The sequence below is a fragment of the Petaurus breviceps genome, unplaced genomic scaffold, assembly GCF_028583685.1.
Source record: "Petaurus breviceps papuanus isolate PSGF00001 unplaced genomic scaffold, PetGlider_PUasm1.0 226, whole genome shotgun sequence".
In the NCBI taxonomy this organism is placed as follows: domain Eukaryota; kingdom Metazoa; phylum Chordata; class Mammalia; order Diprotodontia; family Petauridae; genus Petaurus; species Petaurus breviceps.
The window spans coordinates 4,021,228-4,043,620 of NW_027185890.1; the positions used below are offsets into that span (position 1 = coordinate 4,021,228).

A 22,393-nucleotide genomic window follows, 5' to 3' on the forward strand; every position below is an offset into this window, starting at 1 on the left:
CCCCCCTCTTCCCCCCCTCTTTCCTCGCTCCCCTCCCCCTTTCCTTTCTGTCATTGAATTTCCCCCCTATTCCTCTCGCTTCCTTTCCCCTTTCCCTCCTTCCCTTGCTTCACCACCGCTCCGGTGAGCCTCTTCGTGGCCCGCTTTTGTGCAGCTGGCGGCGAATGGCTGGTTGGTAGGTCTTCCCGTGGACGAGGTCCCATGTGTATTAGGAAGGGGAGGGGGTGGATTTCGGAACGGGTGGGCATGTTGTTTGACTTCTTCCTTTCTTTTGACTCGTGGCCCTAGAATCGGGCTCTGCCGGCTAATAGGCAGGGGTGAATAGGGCTCTCCTTCGTCGCGGTGGTTCCAAGCCAAGGGGAAGAAAGGGGGTGGAGGTGGGGGTGGGGGAGAAAGCGGAGGGAGGACAAGAAGGGGTCAGCTATAGACGCTAGACGGCTCTAGATAGTACCACGCTTACCTCCTCCTCCCCCCTCGCCCGCCCCATCCCATCCCAAGAAAAGGAAGGCGATACCCTATTTAGCCGAGAATCAGTATGGAAATACACAGGTAAAAATAAAGTTTTCATGTTGGACTGCTTCTCTACCGTCCAGCCCTTCCAGAATGTCTGCTTGCGTTTTAACTTTAGAAATAGAAGGATTGGAAATTCGGAGTCCTAAATTCCTGGTCGTCTAACAACAAACTAAACCAACTCGAAAAAAACTAATATATTCTATCCCTTCTCCTTCTTCTCTCTCTCCTGCCGTCTTTGCCTTTATTTTTAAAACGCACTTGTGTAATTAAGTGGTAGCATGTGTCTTTGTGTACATAATGTATGTATATATGTATATACATACACATACATATCTAATGTACATATGTGTATAGATAGATACACGTACACATGTTCTTTACCTTTTATCTTCAGTCAGAAAAGGTGTATAGAGGAGGCCTAATATGAAAAATTTGAGAAAAAAATTATTCTATTTCATGAAATGTGAAAATCCTCAACTAATTTACTCTCTGGAAATTGCCTCGATTGAGAGGCTCTTTGGTAGTAAGTCACCGGTTAATTTTCAATGATCTCTTAAATAAGAAACATTGAAAGGCCATAAAGCCTCCCCCCCTCCCCAAGATTAAGTAAACTTCTGAATATTTATTTGATTCCTAATGTGCCTGCCAATTTATCTTTAAAAGACTTCCGAACTTAAACTCTGGAAGGTTTAACTATGGTGTCTTATTGCCTCCAGAAATTTCACTATGTTGTGAAGTTCTTTACTTTGTATCTTTTGCCTGATCTAGCCTTAAGTAAGACCTCTGAGAGACTGAGGCTGTCTCAGTTGCTTTGGATATCTCTTCAGAGCACAAACAGAAGTGGCAATTTCTCATTGACTGGGCTGGGGTTTCTCCAAAGTGTCCTTCCCCAGATCTCCCTCACTGTTGCTCCCAGGTTTATGTCTGAACCCAGTCACCACATTTACAAAAGTTGTTTTAGTATGTGATGTATTTGAAATAGAAAGGACCTGACTAGTTTAAGAGATTGCCAAGTCTGAGAACAACCATGTGAAATAATTTAAAAGCAATCTTTGGTTAAAAAAAGCAACCTGAGTTTCTTGTCCCTAGTGATGTTAAACTAAATGAGACTTTTGAAAAATTTCACTTTTAAAAAATATGTTTATAATTTTCATTATGAGGAAACTATTTCCATTAGAAAGGGAATTTGGGCTCCTATAAAGATAAATAAGCTAACTATTAAAAAAATAGAAGGAAAGTATGTGATTTTATCACAACATATTCCGTAATCCTGCCTAGTCAACATGGAAGTAAATGTTAGAAAATGCAAGGTGCTGGTTGACTTGCACTGGAGATTGACAATGCTTCTCCCCCATCTCTTTCACCTCCCACCTCCCCCACACACAGTGTGGTGTTTTAGCTCTGTAAACCAATAAGCAATTACAAAGAATTATTGCTGATGATAGCAATTCTAAACAGACAAGCTGGCATGTGGCTGGGGGAAAACCTTTAGTAATGGCCAATTTCACCATAATGGTGGAAGACAACCTGTTTTCCTGTTGTCAACCCAGGATAACATTGTAAACAAATATTTTCCTAATCATGCTCTAACCTGAAGGAGATTTGGAAATGCATAGAAAATCTACTGGCAAACGGAATTGCTTGAGGGAGACCAATCCTTATTTTACTTCTCTATCTATTTGTTCAAAATTTGTGTGGATTTCTCTTGAAAAATTCCTGCTAGGGCTTTAACGACAAGAAGGTTAGGGTTGCACCTATCCTATCTTAAATCACAAAATTCTTGTAACTCCCTTTAATTTGTAGTTGAAATATACATTTGGTTATTCTTAATTTATTGTTTTTTTCTCAACTCCATTTTCTCTTACAGTATATATGTAACATACATACACACATATACTATATATGTAAAAAATTCTCTCCCTTAAAATGTGCTTTTTGTAGAATAAATCAAGTAGCGATTAACAGTTTAGACAATATTTTTTTTATTCGTACTTGATCGCAGGAGCGACCTCTTGTGTCCAAAGAAGGAAGTAATCCTCTTGTTAAAAAAAAAAAAAGACTATTATTCTGACCCCTGTGTGTGTTCTGTTGGATGAAAAATAAATCTTCTTAAATACAGATATATGAATCTCTTCTCCTAGAAGAGAAAGTAAATAATATGAAGTTTCTCGGTAACATAAACTCCATCCCTAGTTCGCCCTTACACACCTTACATTAACTTGAAAATATAATGTGCTAGATGTGTTTTATTACACCCTTTCAAAGACTTTGGATATCCACAACCATGAAAACGCTCACATACAGACACAATGCAAAGGTGATGAGCACATCTCTGAGGTCCATGAGCCCGCCTCTATCCTCACTCAATTGTTTTCCTTCTCCTCTTCAAAGTCCAATATTTTCCATGAAGCTTGATGGAAAAGGATGGATTCCTGGAGTTAGATTCCAAACCTAATCTCCCTGGTTTCCAAATAGTTTAAGTCACTTTTAAATTCCACTCAGAACCAAGACAAAACAAAACACACCACACACTTGCAAACGACAACCACAGCCACCTTCAGCCTTCGGAGATGTGACTGAATTTTAAGCTGGATCTTTGGTAAATGAGGTACAGTAAGGGAGAAACCTGTCTCCGCCCCAACAAGCCATGATTGGGAAGAAAAGGAGGGCTTTGATCACGCTTTCTTTATGACACCGATTTGCTTACTGTATATTTAGGATTTTGTTCTCGAGAAAGCAAAGCTCTATATTTAGCCGGCGCCAGATTCGGGTTTGAGGCAGTGAAATAATGAGTGGGACTGCGAATTTCAATGAGAAAGGTATTTAGAGAAAAGTTTGCAGAAGGACTTATATTTTCTGATATTAATATGCACAGGATTCAGAAGACACAAAACAGGATATGTATATATTTGATTTATCTTGTAAAATAGTAATGAATATCTTAGCATCCCCATCCCTTGGCTTTTCTCCCCTTTCTTTTTTTCTTTCTTTCTGGGTAATCTTCTCTCAGGTAGTACGGAGCTACTAGCAATCAATATCTTTCATCACGTCCAGGGGTCAGAAGAAATTATGTGCCTTTAAAGAAAGCCACCTATTAACTCTTTATGTGTCACGACCAGGTATTTTCTATCTATTCTAGTGTTGGTCAGCGGTTTCTAAAATCAAGATAACAGTCCCATCTAATTCAAAGGGGAAGAGGTGGCAGTTTCTCCATGTGCATCAGCTGGGGGCGAAGGATTATAATCGGCAATGGTAAATTGTTACAATAAACGCAGTTGCTTAATAATTTAGCTCCGCATCAAGTTTATTTCCTGTGCCTCTCATGCCACAGTACTGACTTTATCTGAGTGCTAGTCGCTTTCTAACCAATTTAAGACAAAGGAAGACTTTGACAGAAATTTGGTTCTCAATTTAACCCGCCCCATTCAGGCTACTGAGCCACCAGTCTTAATTCGCGTTCTCTAGCAAGGGAGGTGAGCAGTGTGCAAATCGAAGCTAGGGTTCTTGAGTCTGCAACAAGGTCGCGTTTTACTGAGATGTAACAGCGACACTAGAAGTTGCATACACATGAGGTGGGCTTGCATATGCTGGTACCTCGCACCATCTGCCATCCTCGAGCCTGGCGGTATTGGTTTCATGAAAATTCTACCCCTGGAGTCATTTGAAAGTGCCTTCTCAACCTGCCCCGCTCTGTCGAATTGCTTCAGATGTCTGAGAGAATATCTCCAAACTTATTTTAATGACATCAGGAACCCTGGTGGAAGTCAGGAGGAAGGGGTTTGAAGCCACAACTATAGCCAACTGTGAGCTAGGCAATCAGTCTTTACATTTCAATGGCTTCTTAGAAATGATGGGGTGATAGAACCCCTAATCTTCCAAGCTCTTGTCATTGAAAGTTCGGGAGGAACCAACTAGATCAGCAAGATATCTACCCAAGGCTCTACCAGTCCTTAGACAAAGCTAGCTATGGGCCTCCAGTCCTGGGAGCTAGTGGCACAATTTTATTTACTAAATCGCGCTTCTCCTTAAAAGAAACAGCCGCGCATCCCCACGACAGGCAGCCTCTCTGGCAGTGCTAGCCGTCCTTTCTTACCTATTAACTAGCTCACTACAGGCGCTCCAGGTTTAATTAGGGGACCGAAAGGTGGGGGAGAACTGAGAGAACGAGAGGAATGCAGAAGTCAAACCGGGAAAGTGGAAGCTACCCTCTCAAAACTCAAAGAAAAAAAAAAAAAACTTCACTTAAAGCGTTCAGGATTTCAGTATTTTCAAAGCAGAGCTTGATTTGTGAAAAAATCTCAGCGGAGGTGAAGTCTATGAGCATTTAGTATCAATTCACCTCTTTGTCAAAGTGAGACTGCTTGGACAGCTTAACTTGGCATGGGTGGGCGATTATTTTTGCAAAATTGGTGCTTTGGGAGTCTGCAAGAAGATAAAAAGGAGGCTACAAAGGAGAGAAATAATGATCGTGAAAGAATGCCGGCTTTTCCACAAAAGCATCTCTCTCTCTCTCTCTCTCTCTCTCTCTCTCTCTCTCTCTCTCTCTCCCTCATTTTCCTTTTCTTTCCTTCAATCCGTGTGTGTGTGTAACTGACTTTAAGATTGTCCCTGGCACTAAACAGTGTTACAACTCATTACTTTGCTACTTAAATCTCAGCCCTTAAATGCTTCACACTGTTTGAGATTGCAGAAAAAAGACGACCCTAAGGTGCTTCTTATTTCTTAAACAAGGTCTAGAAATTGAATTTAAATTCATTCCTGCTCACTCCCTACCCCCTCCACCACGACCACTTCCAGTTTCTTCAACCCAAGCCTCCAGTCCCGCCCTCGTTTGAGGGGGTATATATATATATACACATTTTTTTTTTTCGTGCCCCCTTATCCCATCCATAGCATACTGTCTTTCTGGGGCATGGACTGTTTTTGCTTTGTATTTCCTGTTCTGGAGTCAGGACTTCGGGGACAGTTTTTTCTTTCCTTTTTAAGGTCACTTACTCATGTCTCAGAATAACTGAGATGTTAATTTTCCTTTTCAAGTACCCACAGCCCAACCGCAACTCCAACCCGCGGTAGTCTGGAGAAGATGAAAGCGTCCATATCTTTTGAAAATGTCATAGACTGAGTTCAGGAGGAAAGGTAAATGGGAATAAGACTCCCTCATTTCTACACACTCGTCTACATCCTCCCTTTTCTTCCTATTCAGATTCACTCAGTAAAAATAAAAATTCTTGGTCTTGGGCATTCCTTGTAGGATTGTATTTAACCCACCCCCCACCACCCTTCCCACCCACCATCCCCCAGCTTCCCTGCACTAACTTTATTGAAAAATGAGGACAAATCACAACACAGACCACCTAGAGGAAAAGCTAGTTACCACTGTCCTTTAACTTCTTTCTCTCCCTTTTCCCCAATCTCAATGAAGCTTCTGTTAGTCACCCCCTGTTTTCCACACCAAAGATCTAATCCCACCTGAGTGGACCTACTGGGAGTCGGGTGGGTGGAGTCATTGCCCTGAAGGCCCAGTGTAAAGAGGGAAAAGGTACATTGGAGAGATGGAAGAACGTCTTTGCTTTCTAATCTTTCGCTGGGGAAGTAATTCCAAAGCCAGGACCATTAATCTGAGTGATGTTCTCTGTTCCCTCCTTTAAAATAATTGGGGAAGAGAAAGAAAATGCTAACTGTGCGATAGCCCGTTTCAGATATGTGACAGTGCTAGGAGCCTTCCTTCTTCTGTTTCAGAGTTATATCAAATGGAAGAAAGCAGCGCCTACCTCTACCTCCCTATCCTCCTGAGAAAGCAGATCAAACCAATCCTATTAGAAAAATAAAGGGGCAAAGGATTCTCCACCTCTGTATCTTTTGTATTATTTGAAAATCCTTTGCAAGATCATCCCTTACTAAACACAAGAAAATGAAGTAGCCTATTGGCAGCACATTGTCAGTCTGCTCTTTTTTACTGTCTTTCTATAAATCAATCTTAACCCCCCCCATAATAATAAGGATGAAATCCTCTAAGCACATCTTTAATATTCTCTTCCTGAAGCAAGAATAATATAGAACAGTATGGATGATAGGCTAGGTTTATTTAAGTGAGAACTAATTTCTAATACATCAGATATACCTAATAAGATATATTTTCTTTTCCAATTTATTTTACACAGTTACTATTTAAAATGTTGCAGCGTGTGTGTGTGAGAGAGAAGGGTATTATGTACTATGCACTTGTGTGTATGTGTTCCATGTTCATCCCTCCCCCTTCTTGTACATAGAAGACACATTATCCACGCGCTCATTAGATAGCCCATCAGGCTTTGTTGATTTAGTAGGTCCTGAAGCTAAACACAAGAATTACCACAGAGCCACTTTACAATCGACTATTGTTGACTTTCACCTGGTAAATCTCTATTGTGTAAAACTTGAGACCTCTCCCCCCCCAGAAAAACAAATTGTATTTTTTAAAAGAACTTCTAAAAATGAAACTAATTTAAATGTAGGATTTGAATTTGAAATAGGTATGCCTAATGATTTGTACAAATATACAATTCAAAAATGCAAAATAATGTATATTTAAATGATAGACAAAAAAGTTTGCAGTTAAGTGCTAGAGAAAGAACCATTCTATACTATAACACAAATATATGAACCAAAGTTTGTTATTGCTAATTCTCAAATAATTAAAATGAAACACATTAGAAGCATAGTTGTGTTTCTATGTATTTTAGAACTGGGTATACAAGATTAGAACTTCTTTATTGGGAGGGAGGGAGGCAAATGGTCACTGCATATTATGTTCATCCTCAGCATGATTTTAATATATTGGGAATGACAACTTTTCTCTTTTGAATGCTCACATAATTCTCATAATTCATAAATATAAAATGAATACTATCCATTGTCCTGACATATCTAATCACAGCATACCAACTGGAAATAAAAACTCCAAAAAATCATAAATCCTGATCAAAGTATGGTCATGATAAACTCATTTGTGGTTTGATATTGTTGCTGCATTCTTTAGTTATGTGTACACTTTATGTTATTAAACTAAAAGGGACTATATAATATAGCATTTATTGTTGCTGCACTCTTTAGTTATGTATACACTTTATTTTATGAAACTATAAAGTACTATATAATATATCATTTCCTCCTATTCTCCATGTATATTTCTAGGTAGATTCTATGGAAGGAAAGCAGTAATGTCTACTTAGATATGGCTCTCATAGTCTATTATCAAAACACAGTAATCTATGAGGCATAGTAGTTGTAAGATTCATAGGTATAACTAACATGAAGCTTTAATTCTGATTTCAGAGCATTCAATCGAGCTATAAAAACATTGAGTTATTATATATATAGTTTCTCCTGAACCTAGCTAAAATTGATGATGTGCCATTTAAAAAAAAATAAAACCCTTTTACAAGATGCATTTTAATACCTTAGGAGCATCTCTATATTTTTTATTTTGTTAAGTCAGAAATTATATTTTTCCCATAACAAGCATATTGCTGACTTTCACTTTTTTAGAATTCAAGTTATTTTATGCTTCCTGTCAGAACAGAGGATGCTGTGATATGTCTTGTTCTTGGCTCAGTCTCAGAATAAGTTGTACCCTATGCTTTCTCTTTGGGAGGAGAATGGCCTCTCAGTAATAATAATGAGGGACCCTTTATCCTATTGCTGGCTTTCGATCCCAGTATGGCATATTTCTGAAGTTGTATCTAAGTCTGGTCAGTACATTTCTTCCAGTCTTAGGATTTTGACTTGAAAGTCAGAAAGGTGCATGATATATGTGGCACTTAGTGCAGCTATCAAATCATTACAAATCTGCTCCTGGAAACTTTGAACAAGGCCTAGCAGAATAATTCTGTTTTCTTGCCCTATGCCATGAGCAGAGGCAGTGTGAGTAATTCTCTCTCACAGTAGAAGAAGGAGGAGGTAGCTGGAAGATCATACATTTGAATAGGTAGGGAAAAGAATAGATTGTAGGTGACTTTATCTATTGCCTGAAAGACAGGGAATGAAAACGTCTATAGGAAAGCAAAGAGAAGTGAAAAGAAAGAGGAGAAAGGTTATTAGGGGAAGAAATGAGTGGGGTAAATGGAAAATAGAACAAAAGTAAGAGAAGGGAAAATGAAGGGTAGGTGTAGACTGACAGAATGAACATTTCTATGTAAACCCCTATTACTGAGGGATGTAAAGAGGATTAGGAAATGTTCATTTGAAACTGTTATTTAAAGTAATGCTCAATCTGTCTTTGTTTAAATTATTTTTTTTGCAAGGAAGTAACTTCTTTCTCATTGATTTTAGAATTATTGCACTTTTAATTCTGTTAATATGAATAGAATGTGAACGGAAACTAAATGTAGGGAGCAGTTTTGACTATGCCAATGGAAGTTCAACATGTGTTGTTACTAATTTCATAAATGAAATATGTTTGCTTGCATTTGAAGCAAGGCTAACAATAGAATTTAGAAAGAAAAGAACATCAAGAGTGAGAAAAAGGGCTTCAAAGTTTTCCAGGGATTTCACTACTCCCTGACCTGTCTCCAGATTGGATTATTACCGGAGGTGTGATCCAAGCATTCAGAACTTTGAACCAAAATGAAAATTGGAGCCTGTTATGAAAACAGAGCCGTATGCTCAAGTTTACACAGAACAGCTTGAAGGGTTGCCAGCATCATCACTGTTGCAATAGCCAGCCTGACCAGGCTTTTCTTTCTATACAAGATTTTTTGCCCAGGCTCTGATGTCAGAACACTGACTCTAATGCAAGGTATCCAACAGGAAAATGAAACCTATGGTTTATTCTATATCTATACTTTTGAAAACTGATAATACAAAAAAGATTTCAAAACTCATGTATAGTTGTTCTCAGAGAGCTCCTCTGGAGTTTACAGGGTCACTTGTCTCTGCACATGTGCAGAAACAAACAAGCCTATAAAGCCTGATGGGAGGCAGGAGTACACCATAAAAGGTCAGGCCCAGCCAGAATCAAGCTACATTTGAAAGGCATCTACCACAGAGAAGAAATATGAGACAGACAGGAGCAGTGGAGAGATGGAAAGGGGATTAATCATAGTAAAAGACAGAGCAAAAAGGATAGCAAATTCTGCCAAGCATGAATACTTCTCTACTTGCATGTTTCACAATGTACACTATTCAGAATACATACTAGTTGGCCAAGGTCAGGTTGGTCCTAGGGGGAAAAGCAGCTGTTAAGCGTGCTACATGGCAGACAGAGAATTTTTACATTCCTCTCACGAAATCTGAAATTTCTATTTTAAATAATACCCAAAAGCCCAACACTGGAAATTGATTTCTTTTTCAGTAGTAGAAACCTTACTGATACTGTATATTACACAAGACTGTATCTGTTTATTCCATACTGCTTGTGGAGACATTCAAATGTTTTTCTTTATTTTTCTTTTTCCTTATTTTTAGGTTTTAGTAGAAAGAGCTATACACAGGGTTGTTGTTCACTCAGTTGTTTTCTGTTATGTCTCATTCTTCATGACTCCATTTGAGGTTTTCTTGGCAAGGATATTTGCCATTTCCTTCTCTAGCTCACTTTGTAGATGAGGCAAATGAGACTAAGTGACTTGCCCCAGGGTCACACAGCAAGTCAGTGTCTGAGGACAAATAAACACAAAAAAATGAATCTTACTGATTTCAGGTCCAGCAGTCTATCGACTTTGACACCTAGCTGCCCCAATGGGGAATGAGTTCAAATTTCAGCCCCACTACTTACTACCTTAGTGACCTTGGACAAGTCACTTAACTCTGTGCCTTAGTTTCCTCATCCATAAAGCCTACAATCTTTTGAATATTCTTACTTTATTTGCTGATATAGCTTTTCTACATACCTCATTCTAAAATTCAATCTACATACTGTCAATGCTTTTATTAAAGGTGTTATCTTGACTATTTTCTTTATTTCTCTTCACTGATACCCCTATGCATATTGCCTATATGGGATCAGCCTTTGGAAGAAAACAGGGACCCAACTATGTGACATGATTTAACCATTTTCCCTATTACAGTCACCCAAGCTCCACCATTAAAGAATCATTTCTGTGACTTTTTAAAGTTATTTACTTATTAAAACTTCATTACTAAAATAAGAGGGATAACAAAATATTGCCATCAATAAATCTGCCTTAACAGGTTGACATCTAAACAAAATCAAGCTTCTCTAGGAGAATAAATGATGTAGAAGAAACACATGGGCTAGAGAAGATCAGGGAGAAGGACTGGGGAAAGAGAAGAGCCCAAAGCACAGTTTCACATACACATACACATGACACAATGTTGTCTCTGGTACCCCACCCACCCCAAGGACCATTGCACAGAGAGCTCCTCTGGAGGTTACAGGGTCACTTCTCTCTTTCATCTTTCCCTGATACAGAAAATATCTCCCAGGACACAGGACCTACTAGGAGGATCACAGCCCAAGTTTTCTCATCTTTGGCAGAGAGTATGCAGACAGGTCAAGTGTGTCATGGAAGCTTATAGAAGAAGAAGGCCCTTATTCTACTATCCCAGCATTTGCAATGATCCCAGAAATCCATATAATTTTTTTTTTTCTCTTAGAAGGCATTTCAGGGTTCAGCATAGCCAAGCATGTATACGTGTGGTAAGTCAAAGGCCAGGAAAGGATGCAATAAACGGTAGCAAGAAATAGAAGAGATTTCTACTGACTCTACAATTACCTGTCAACCACCATTTATTAAGTACCTTCTATGTGCCAGGCACTATGCTGATCATACAGTAATATTAATATAAACACGTGATAATGACTGTGTTCAGAGGTTCACAGATAGAGCTGGAAGGGACCTTCAAAGTTACCTACTCTAACCCCTGCCTTGATGTGCAGATGAAGAAATTGGGACCCAGATGTTTTTAAATGTCTCATGAGATATTTGTTGTAGTGATTTACTGTATCTTTAGTGCAGGGGTGGGGATTTTACCAAGTTTTCTATTGTTTGAAGAGTTAAAAAAAACTCATAAAAAAGTTGAGATTACTACTTGACTTCAGGCAAGTTGAACAAATGTTGGATAGACCAAATGTTTCACTGTTCAGTTAGTTGTTTCTGTCAAACAGAGATTTGCATGACACATAGGCTCCCTTTGAGGTTTTTGCCTTATCTCCTGCCACTGGTGACACCAGGTGAGCCTAGTTTTAGATTTATTATTTGATAATTTCCTGCCTTAGAATGTAGTTTGAGGCTTTGTGGCAGCAGGATACCACAGGATTAATGGAGAGGTTACAACATCGAGTAAGCTTTTTTTGGGAAAAACATTATATGTGTTTTAAACTAGATAAGTTGGTCAACTATTGAGAAATTTTTTAAAGAATTGGGTTTTAATGGGGCAGCTAGGTGGCGCAGTGAATAGAGTACTAACCCTGGAGTCAAGAGGACCTGAATCCAAATTCAGCCTCACACACTTAACACTTACTACCGTGTTTCCCCGATAATAAGACCTATCCCGAAAATAAGCCCTCCCCTTACTGTGTAAGATTCCTCTAAAATAAGCCCTCCCCCGAAAATAAGCCCTATTGAGATTGCTACTGTAGTGAAGGTGATCCCCTGCGCTACACGCTACGTTACAGTACCCTCTGTATGCACCGTCCCCCCCCCTCCCCGTGAAACGCTCATCGCGCTCCGAGCTGCATCCCATCAGAGCTGCAGCAGTCAGTGCGTCATCCTGTTCTTCCCCAGTGATTTGCTTATTGAATAAAGGTACATTTTTTTGTTCACATTTACCTGTTTATTAAAATTGCTGTCAATGTTCATTAAAATAAGCCCTCCCCTGAAAATAAGCCCTCTGGTGTTTTTCTGTCCAAAAAAAATAATAAGACAGTGTTTTATTATCAGGGAAACACGGTAGCCGTGTGACCTTGGGCAAGTCACTTAACCCCAATTGCCCTGCCCTCCCCCCTACAAAAAGAAAAAAAAATTAAAGAACTGGGTTTCAAAAAGTGTCCATAAAAACTAAATTTATGGACACTTTTTGTCCACGTAGAGATTTGATTAAACCAGTTTACTTTTCCTTTAATTAACCAATTGGACCTAAGGAATTTTAGAGACAGAAAAAAAATGTTAATATGGGTATGTGACACTGAATGAATATGAAATTGACCATATTTTAAATGTATGTCCTCTTCCTACTGATCAGATATATTATGTTCTGTGTGCAAATATACACATATGTGTAGATGTATGTGTATGTGTGTATACATATATACAGAGATAAGTGAATTTTTTAAATGTACCACTTTGAGTTAGAAGAGGACAATAATGGATTTTAATCTATTCTCAATAAATTGATGGTATTATAAGTCAGTCAGTCCACAAGGATGTATTAAGCACTTCATATGTGCCAGTCACTTTGCAAAGAACCTACAACACACACACACAAAATCAAAAATACTGTTCTTGCCCTCAAGAATCTTACATTCTAATAGGGGAAGAAGACAACAAGCACATACCTACATATATACAAGATACGTACAGAGGAGAACAAAAAATAATTTGAGAGAGGAAGCCATAAATGAGTATTAGCCAAAGAATCAGAAACTTAGTTTTAATGGAAAAAGTCATTAGGGTGGGAGAGATGAGGGGGCAACTTTCAATTTAGTTAAACTCTTTTAGCATGTTACCTTAGAAAACAGAGATCCTTGAGGTTTTCTTTTTGTTGTTGTTGCTGCTGCTTGTTTTGGTTTCTTTTGGAGGGCAATCGGGGTTAAGTGACTTGCTCAAGGTCACATGGCTAGTAAGTTTTAAGTGTCTGAGGTCGGATTTGAACTCAGGTCCTCCTGACTCCAGGGCTGATGCTCTCTATTCACTGTGCCACCTAGCTGCCCCCCTTTTTTTTCTTCGAGATTCTGATTAAGGATCAGTGAAAAATTTTAATATGACTTCAGAGGGAAATAAATGTTTAACTGATAATCTTTTATTTGCAAACTATAAAATTGAGAGTACAGGGCCTAGATATCAAATAAAAGCATCATGTTATACTTATATTTGGATTTTCTTTTTCTTAATAGGTTAACAGAATTTTGCTAATGAACTGAGTGTACCCAGGTATACCTCAGAAAAGGTGTACTTACCTAGGAACTCAGCTCCCTACCCCCCTCCCTTTTTTGAGGTGGATATCTGTATTCAAGCAAAATCCTGATATTCTCAGGAGAAATTCTGGGTAAGCAGAAAATAGGCAACTTCTGCTGTTCCCACGGGAAACATTGGGTGGAGTCATAAGACAAAACACATTCTTGAAAATGCCCAAGATAGAATTTTGTCCCAGTGAGCCCTAAACTTTGTTAATGAACCCTAGGGTTACATTAATAAAGAGCTAGATTTGGTCAAGAGTAGTACATGGATGTACATCATATAAGTTTCGCTTATTTAAATTTCACTTTTTGCTCAAAGCGAATAGATTTCTGAGGCACAACTCACTAAGACCACCATCTAAGAGTAAGACATGCCAACTGTGCAGTTCACATTTCTGATGGTATTACTGTTTTGTGACCTTAGACAAGTCACTTCATGTCTTTGAATATCAGTTTTCTCACCTGCAAGAAAATGTTCCACAAGATAATCTCTAGCTTCTCTCCTAACTTTAAATTTCTGTAGTTCAGTATCTTACTATCACAGGTTTCATGTTAAGAAAATAAACACCTATAAAGTGATGTCTCATTGCATTTATTATCATATTCTTCTGCCATTGGATGAGTCATATAACTTCTCTCTGTTTCAATTTCCTCATCTGAAGAACAAGAACAAAAATAACCATCTCTAATTGATCTAAATTTTCAGAGGTTCAAAATAAAGACATTATGATTTTTAATCCTCTCTATATAATCCAGATTTTAAAAAAAGTTTCAGGCTCTTATTGAGCCAAAATGTCCTACAACAGGGCATGAATTAAACAGTTTCTTTATCTATGCTAACTAACTGTCCAATTTGTGCTATGCATATAAGGTGACCCAAGGATATCATTAGAGTAAATATGTGTTTATTTTAATAGAAATACTCAGAACATAAAATATATTTTAAACATGAGCATTTTAAATACAGAAAGCATAATCTTTAGCATTAATTCAAAACCTGAGTTGGTTCAGCAATAGTCTCACAATATATTTTTCAGTCTTATTCTTGGAGGAGGAAAGATAAGACCATAGCAATCAGTAATTATTCACTCAAAATATTGATTTGGTAGTAGATTTCTAAAAGGACTCCTAGTAGGTCTTCTATTTCAGACTAAATAGATTCCTAGTTTGTTAAGTAATATTGCAAGATCTACATTTGTAATACTACTTTCCAATTATTTGGGGGACTATTATCATGAAAGAAAAACACGCTGCATTTTTAGTCACATGTCATTAGCATCCCATGTTTTACTAGAAAAGGGAAGAAAGAAAAGATAAAGTAGTATATATCAGTACCATAGCTTACCTTCACAATTATAACACATTTTTTAGAGGAAGAGAAGGGCAGATGAGGGATCCAGATGTGATTTCAGAGGACTAGGGAACTCCTTTTGACCACCACCTCCCTCAATACGCCCTCCCTTCTATCAAAAACTTCCCTTTTCTTTTCCTTTTACCTTACAACAGACTAGGGAACTCCTGACAAAGAAACTCCACTAGAGCAACTACTTTACATTTTATAGTTTTAGAGAATCACTTAGGCTCCAGAGTCACATAGCCAATATGTTTGAAAAATAAGCTTAAGGTGGACAATAGATTTTAGAACTGGAATGGATTTTAGAGGTCAAATATTCCAAACTCTTCTTCTTATAGGAAAAAAAAAATCGAAGGCCAGGAGATATTAAGTGACTTGCCCCAAGTCACACAGGTAGAAAGCAGCAAAAGTGGACTATGAAACAGGCATTTGATTCTAAGTCTTCAACTCCCTCTCCTCCACTATGCAGCTTTCCAGATCTTCCTGATTCTGAGTGTTCTCAATCCACTACATCGAACTCTCTCTCACTTCATAAATCTTTAAATTTTTGACCCTGATTTACTAAGAATAGTGATTCATCTGGAGGTAATATCCAGCCAGCAATTCCAGCAACATTCTACATGGAGTTTTTCTCTCTTTCTTCAGTCATTCCTTAATATTTGCAGTTTCATTGCTATTTAAAGGAAGAGAGAGAGGAAGAAAAGGAGAGGGAGATTACTTTAAATTTGTTTTCTTGTCAAATCTGATACATTATTTTGATCCAGCAATACAGCAACTATTGTAGCTTCAGTTTAAGGCTGGACTAGGGACAGTGATGTACAACATGCTCAGGAAAGTTCTGAAAAAATAAAAGATAGTGAACGTTGAGGTTGAGTGAGAAGTGAAGAAGGTATGGAAGGCAAGGAAGCATTCAGAAACAGGGACATAGAGCTGATAGCGGCTTTAGTTTAACTCTGTCTATGAGAGAGAGTCAGAGAGAGAAAGACAAGGGGCAGGCTCACATTCTTTCTGCCATGTCATACCTATGTGATCATGGGCATATCCCTTAACTTCTCTGAGGGTTGAACAAGAAGATCATTTCAGCTCTAGTTCTGTGGTTCTATAATAAAGTCCTTATATTAGATATTCTTGGAGTTATAGGAGGTACCATTATGCAAAATATTATTTCCAGGTTTTTTAAGGCTTGAATAACACTCTAAAATATTATTTTCTTGTGAAAACACTGGGACAACAAGATTGTGTTTCAGAAAAAGTATTTGTAAATGCCAAACCTAAGGATAGTACAGTAATCAAAACCTGCAGTATTTATAGTGTCAAGGCTGGCTTTTGTTCCAGTTTATTAAAATAGAGTTAAATAAACAACCAGCTGCCATTGTTAATGTCAACAAGATATTCTGAAGATTTTCAAAATATGCTCAGCATGTTTTATCCTTGTAAATGTTTATCTTTGTTCATAATCTCAGTAGTCCATATTATTTTAGAATATTTTAGGGGTGAGTAAATAAGCACTTCCAAGTTCTTGGGTTCTGAAGCAAAGTGGAATCCCTGGGAACTTCCATGTATCGTTTATAGAGAAGTTTGTACAGGTTTTTAAAGCCCACCCAAGTCTGCTGCCCTTCTATAGGTGTGGGGGGCAGGGGATTTCCACTGCCATACAGAGCCTGCTTCATACTCACTTCCAGATTCTACACAAAGATATATCTACTACTGGACATTTTCTTTTTTTTTTTCTTTTTCTTTGGAGGGCAATTGGGGTAAAGTAACTTGTCCAAGGTCACACAGCTAGGTTTTTTTGTTTGTGTGTGTGTTAAGTGTCTGAGGCCAGATCTGAACTCAGGTCCTCCTGACTCCTCCGGCACTCTACTCACTGCATCACCTAGTCCCCCCAGCTGCTGGACATTTTCAATAATAACTAGCATTTATGTTTTGTAAAAGAACTTCATACACATATCACATAGTATTTTACTGCGTGTAGTTTATATTAATTTCCCTCTATCTTCACACAGCCTTGAGAGGTATATGCTCTTGTTATTCCCACTGTACAGCTAAGGATACTGAAGCTGGGAGAAGTTCATTAAGTTGCCCTGGGTCACAAAGCTAATAAGTAACCAGACAGGATTCAAACTCAGTTCTTCCTGACTGCAAGTCAAGTGCTCTCTGTAATATGCCACTTAGTCTCTTAACTTTGTTGACCTATGTAGGGAAAGGAATTTATGCATAAAAGGAATTTTATAGTAATGCTAAATGATATAATATATATATTATATACAAATTACATGCAATAATTTACCCATTTCAGAAATTCCCTGCATAAATGAATCCAGATATTTAATTTTATTAGAATTTATAGCATATATATACATACATATATACACATAGATATGTGGGTATGTATATATATATATATATGTATATTTATATTTGTGTTGGACCTGTGATATCATCTTGATAGATAACTGCTACTTTGTAAACTCCTGCCATTAGCTATAATAGGTCAGTAAATTGTCTATCAGGGTCAGCTACTTGGTGCAGGGGATAGAGAGTGCACTAACCTGGAGTCAGGAGGACCTGAGTTCAAATCTGACTCTTACTAGCTGGGTGACCCTTGGCAAGTCATTTAATCCCAATTGCCTCCAAAATAAAGTAATTTGCTATCAAATATGTTCATAGATATTTGTTTGCTAGTACATGTCAGAGGCAGGAATTGAATGTAGAACTTTTTTACTTTAAGACCAGTCTTAGTCAACTGGACACCTTGCTTTTCAACATATAATATAATGAATAGTGCCTGAATTTCCTTTCTCAGGGACATGTGATATCCTTTTATTTAGCGCCTTGTCTGCCTTAGCAAGGACAAAACAAATCTTATTTAGGGGGAAAATTAGTTTGCTCTGAAGCAGACAGATGACTGGAGAATTATGGAGGGAAAATATTCTTACTGATTTCATTCTCCAAATGTGTGATGGGAAAATGTTACTAAGTAAATAATTATAGCTTTTTACAATATCATATAACACTATTAAACCCACAATAATTTGACTATATTCATGGGACTTAATTCTATAGTTCAAAAAGTCCATGTTTAACAGCATATGCACTCTTTTCACTGTCACAGATTGCAAACTGTCAATGTCTCGCCATTAGTTGTTACATTGGCCAAACCCATTTGATACCCTTGATACTTTCTGAAGGGGAAGCTTCTCCAAACTTTTCTAAACTGGTGCCCAGATGGCTGCATCATTGTCCATTTCCAGGATCCTCATGTAAACCCCTGTTAGGTCTACAAGCCCACTTAGTTTGATTGGTATAACCTTTAAGAACTTGGGGTCTTCATCTCCACACACACCATAATGAGGCACTAAAGTAAGATGTGTTTGTGTAGGATACATGGCCCAAGTTTTTGTAAGTCTTGCTTTCCCTTTATCAGAGGAATTGGGAGAGAAGTTTATACGCACCTTCTTTCTTTTCCGTATCACTGTGGGAACTACCCTAAAATCATATACCAAAAACATCCAGTGATGTAAGAGGTGTTAGCTAGAAATGAGTGAGCAACTAGGATGTGCTAGCTTACCAGAAACAAAGGAACAAAATTAATCATTTAGTTTTCTGCCCTCCATCTAATTTTGGGGGGAATGGGAGGAGGGGAGAGAGTGTTTGGGATTTTTCTTTTTGGACAGGTCTCATCTTCCACAGATAAGGAATTGATGAAATTAACACAATGTTGGTGTGAAAAATCATATATTGAGTGAAAATAACAAGGAACTAGGTTTTCTAGTACCTTCAAAATCAACCCCTACCTAGGGAAGAATGGGAAGGATAGGGAATTTATCTTTGGCAATCCTCTACCTCTTCAGGTGGTAACTTGCACTTAAGCCCTCACTGAAGGATTCCATCATTGGTAATAGGAATGTCATTAAAAAAAGATAGGCCTTGAAAGGAAGCATAGCCATGTATATAGAGTTTTCTGAGTGTGCCCAGGCATACCCTAATTTCTTTTTTAAAGCTATTGATGACAAAAATGAAAAGCATTCCATATAATACTTTTCCATGAAAAAAAGGAGGGAGGGAGAGGGGGATTGCCAAAGGATTATGTTTAGGTGATTTGAAAACAAAAGATATCAATAAAATTTTATATAAAAAAAGAAAAATGGAAAGAGACAAGCGATATGTCGCCAAATAAAACTCTTATACCCTTTTGATTTTTTCCTCCTGTACTTTTGATGGACCATTTGTAGTGAACTTTGGGAATGATACATACAAGAGAAGAATAGGATGGGCAGGTATGAATAGATTGTGATCTACATTGTTGAAGGAAACTCTTGAATTGATTAGATACAGAGCCTTTTAAATATTTGATAGTAGTTCATATACAGAGTCTGGCACATTCACAGACCCATATTCTTATTCATATGGCATATCTCTATGAGGAAGATGGTATATGAATATTGCTTCCAGGGGAGTTGTGATGATGTATAAGAGAAATATCTTAGAGAGACTATGGACCATATGTAGACCTATTATAAGTAGTTTTAGATAGCTAACCCTGTGGTAAGGAGGGGTCTTTTTTGATTAGCTGCTTATCTGTAACTATTGGTGCCTTTATAAAGGCCAGAATCATCTTCAGTCATCTCTTTGCCTCTCTTTGTTTCATTCATGCCTGAAGCAGTCTTTTAACTCTTCCACTCACTGCAGCCAGTATGAAACTACACTTTAAGGGGAAAGGGTTTAAGACTTTCTTCACTTCTGAGTTGTGTCCCCTGAGAAATTTATTTATTCTTTTTTATTCTAGGTGTATGAAGTAGAATCTTCAGCGTTGATCAGGAGCTTGAGCCACAGGAACGCAAGTCAGAATTCAGATTTGGTTTTGCAGCATTAGTTCCCCAAGGAGCAAGTACTGACTTTTTGGAGCAACTTTCTGGACCTATGCTACCAAAATCAGAAATTAGGACTCATCAAACATTGATGCTCCTTTTGGAAGGGACCTTGGTGGGACCAAAGCTAGAAAGGGAATGAGCTAAATTTTGAGTCCACTCCTACAGAGACTGAGATAATGAAGGAGAGAGTATAAGCTGGATATAATGGAGGAAATGTTTGTATATTTTTTCTTGCTATATCTTTGAAATAAATCTCCCTCTGTAAAAAAAAAATCCTGGTATTAAGTGGCTAAGCAGAAGTGGGATATTAGTCTTTGGCCTCAAACAAATGGGGGAAAGTTAAGAAAATTTTTGGAGTTAAGAAAACTGAGAGGGGAGGAGGGTTCAAGTTCTGACTTGGACATATATTGGTTGTGTGGCCTTGATTGTTTCTTTACCTTTTAATGCCCTAGGCAACTTTCCAAGGCTAGAAAATTCTCTATATCCTATGGCAGTAGAAAAGAGAAACCCCTCGGTCAACTCTTTTGTCTTGATGGGAAGTTATGATCAGACTTATCTTGAGAGTAGGACCAGAGCATTAACTACTACACATAAAATCAAGGGTTATTTGTGTTGGAGGAAACCCTTAGAGATCATATAGTCCAATATTTCTATTTTACAGTAAAAGAAAATGATTTACAGAATGGTCACATGACTTTCTTTAAGTCACACAGTGTTCTTCCTCCAGTACCATACTCTCTTTGTCCTGAACACCTTAACATTTCCAATTTGAAGTCCTGCCCTTATCATCCATTAGAGGATTGAAATAGTTAGGATGTCCTTATCTGGGTCCTGAGATAGAGAAACCAAGGCCTATAAGTCAGGAAGGGTTATGATTTACTTGTTAGTGGAAAGACCCTTCTGGTCACCTAAAGAAATGCCAATGTCCTCTGTGATTGCAATGCATGTACCACCCCAGCCCCACTGCTCAACATTATTTTTATATTGTTTGATATAAACTTATTAAAAGTCCATGTTGAAATCTTTGACTTGAAGATCTCTGGAAGACCCTACTTGTGAGAGAGCCTTTGCCATTTTGCATCCACGAGGAGTTCTGTGACAACTCTCCATCAAAATTCAAAGCTGACTATGAATGCCAACACAAACTTAACTGCTAACACTGTCACCCAACAAATCTTATGCCAAGAGTTTCAGAAGCAACTGCAAAAACACCCAGTACCTGAGAGGAGATTCAATTCAAATAAAATGTGATAAATGATCATTTAAACCAATGGATGATGGTCAGATCATAAATATAAAAAAACAATAATTTATTTCCAAACTGTTTAAATGCAATAAGTAATTAATGAGTATAGGTTATCTCCTCCTCCCCCATTAGAACATGAGCTCCTTGAAAGCAGGGACAATTTTTGTGTTTTTGACTTTCTTAATATCCTTAGCAGAGTGCCTTACCTCTTAATGAGTACTTAATAAATGTTGATTATTTCATGGACAGATAGAAACTGATAAATGTGCTGATTAAGAGTATTTGGCAGAATCCACTTCAACATAAAGAAACTGCTATATAGCAAATGCATATAAAGAGTATAATGTATCATCAAACAACCAATGTATTTATTGTTTGCTTCATATTAAAATTCCCTTCTGAATGATGCTAAAAGTCTCTCACTTCTCTAGTCTCTATCAATGAGTTTCCCTGTCCTTCTCTGACAGGAATCTGACAGATGTTTAGGTGTCCTTTGAACTTTAACACTGAGACTTTTCCTTAACCTAATTAGGGATGCTTTATCTTAATTAAGTTAAGTGTATCTCCTTTCAATCCTCATCAAGCTCTAGTCTAGAGACGGATGTTTTTGAACTAGCATTTCTGTCATTTTCCATATAGCCTTTTTTTTTGCTGAGTTCTTCATCAGCTTTTCTCAGCTCTCCTTTCCCTCAAATAAAAATTGCAAAAGTGGTCTTTATAGGATCACTTTTAAAGGGTCATAATGTCTTTTTCTTTACCCATTTACATAAATTACACACATATAGAAGGAAAATAGTCAGCTTATTAAATTTGAATAATCCTAGCAAACATTTGTAACATTGTGATCTAATCATGATATTTAACCAATTCATTTTTATCTGCCCTTAGAATCACTGGGACAGCTGGGCCCCTGAAGCCATCTGCCTCCGAAGAGCATTAAAAGTAGAGTTAAATCTAATCTGTATTTTGGTAGAATTGCAACCTTCCAAATGTCAGTAATGGACATGATTCCTCATATCTGCATATACCAAAGTGGAATGAGTTGCATCTGGAGCTATTGAATTCTTATCATTAGAATTCTTCAAGAATAGATATTATGATCACCTCTTATTGATGCTATCAATGATTCCTGATCAGTTTGATATCAGACTAGATCAACTCCAAGATCCCTTCAAACACAAGACTCCAATTCTGTGTATTTATTTAGTAACAAAGTATAAGTTTCTCCTGTTCAGAGGACCACTATAAGTTATGATTCTTCTAAAAAACTAACAAATATAGAAAATTCACTC

At 37.7% G+C, this 22,393-nt stretch overlaps 1 long non-coding RNA gene across 1 annotated transcript; it reads left to right on the plus strand.

Annotated features, from left to right (window-relative positions):
* The first annotated feature begins 5 nt into the window (after positions 1 to 5).
* On the plus strand, positions 6 to 20,128 carry LOC138166840 (uncharacterized). The gene is made up of 2 exons (XR_011169744.1): positions 6 to 175; positions 19,771 to 20,128. It is a non-coding gene; the product is annotated as an uncharacterized lncRNA (long non-coding RNA).
* The last annotated feature ends 2,265 nt before the right edge of the window (positions 20,129 to 22,393 follow it).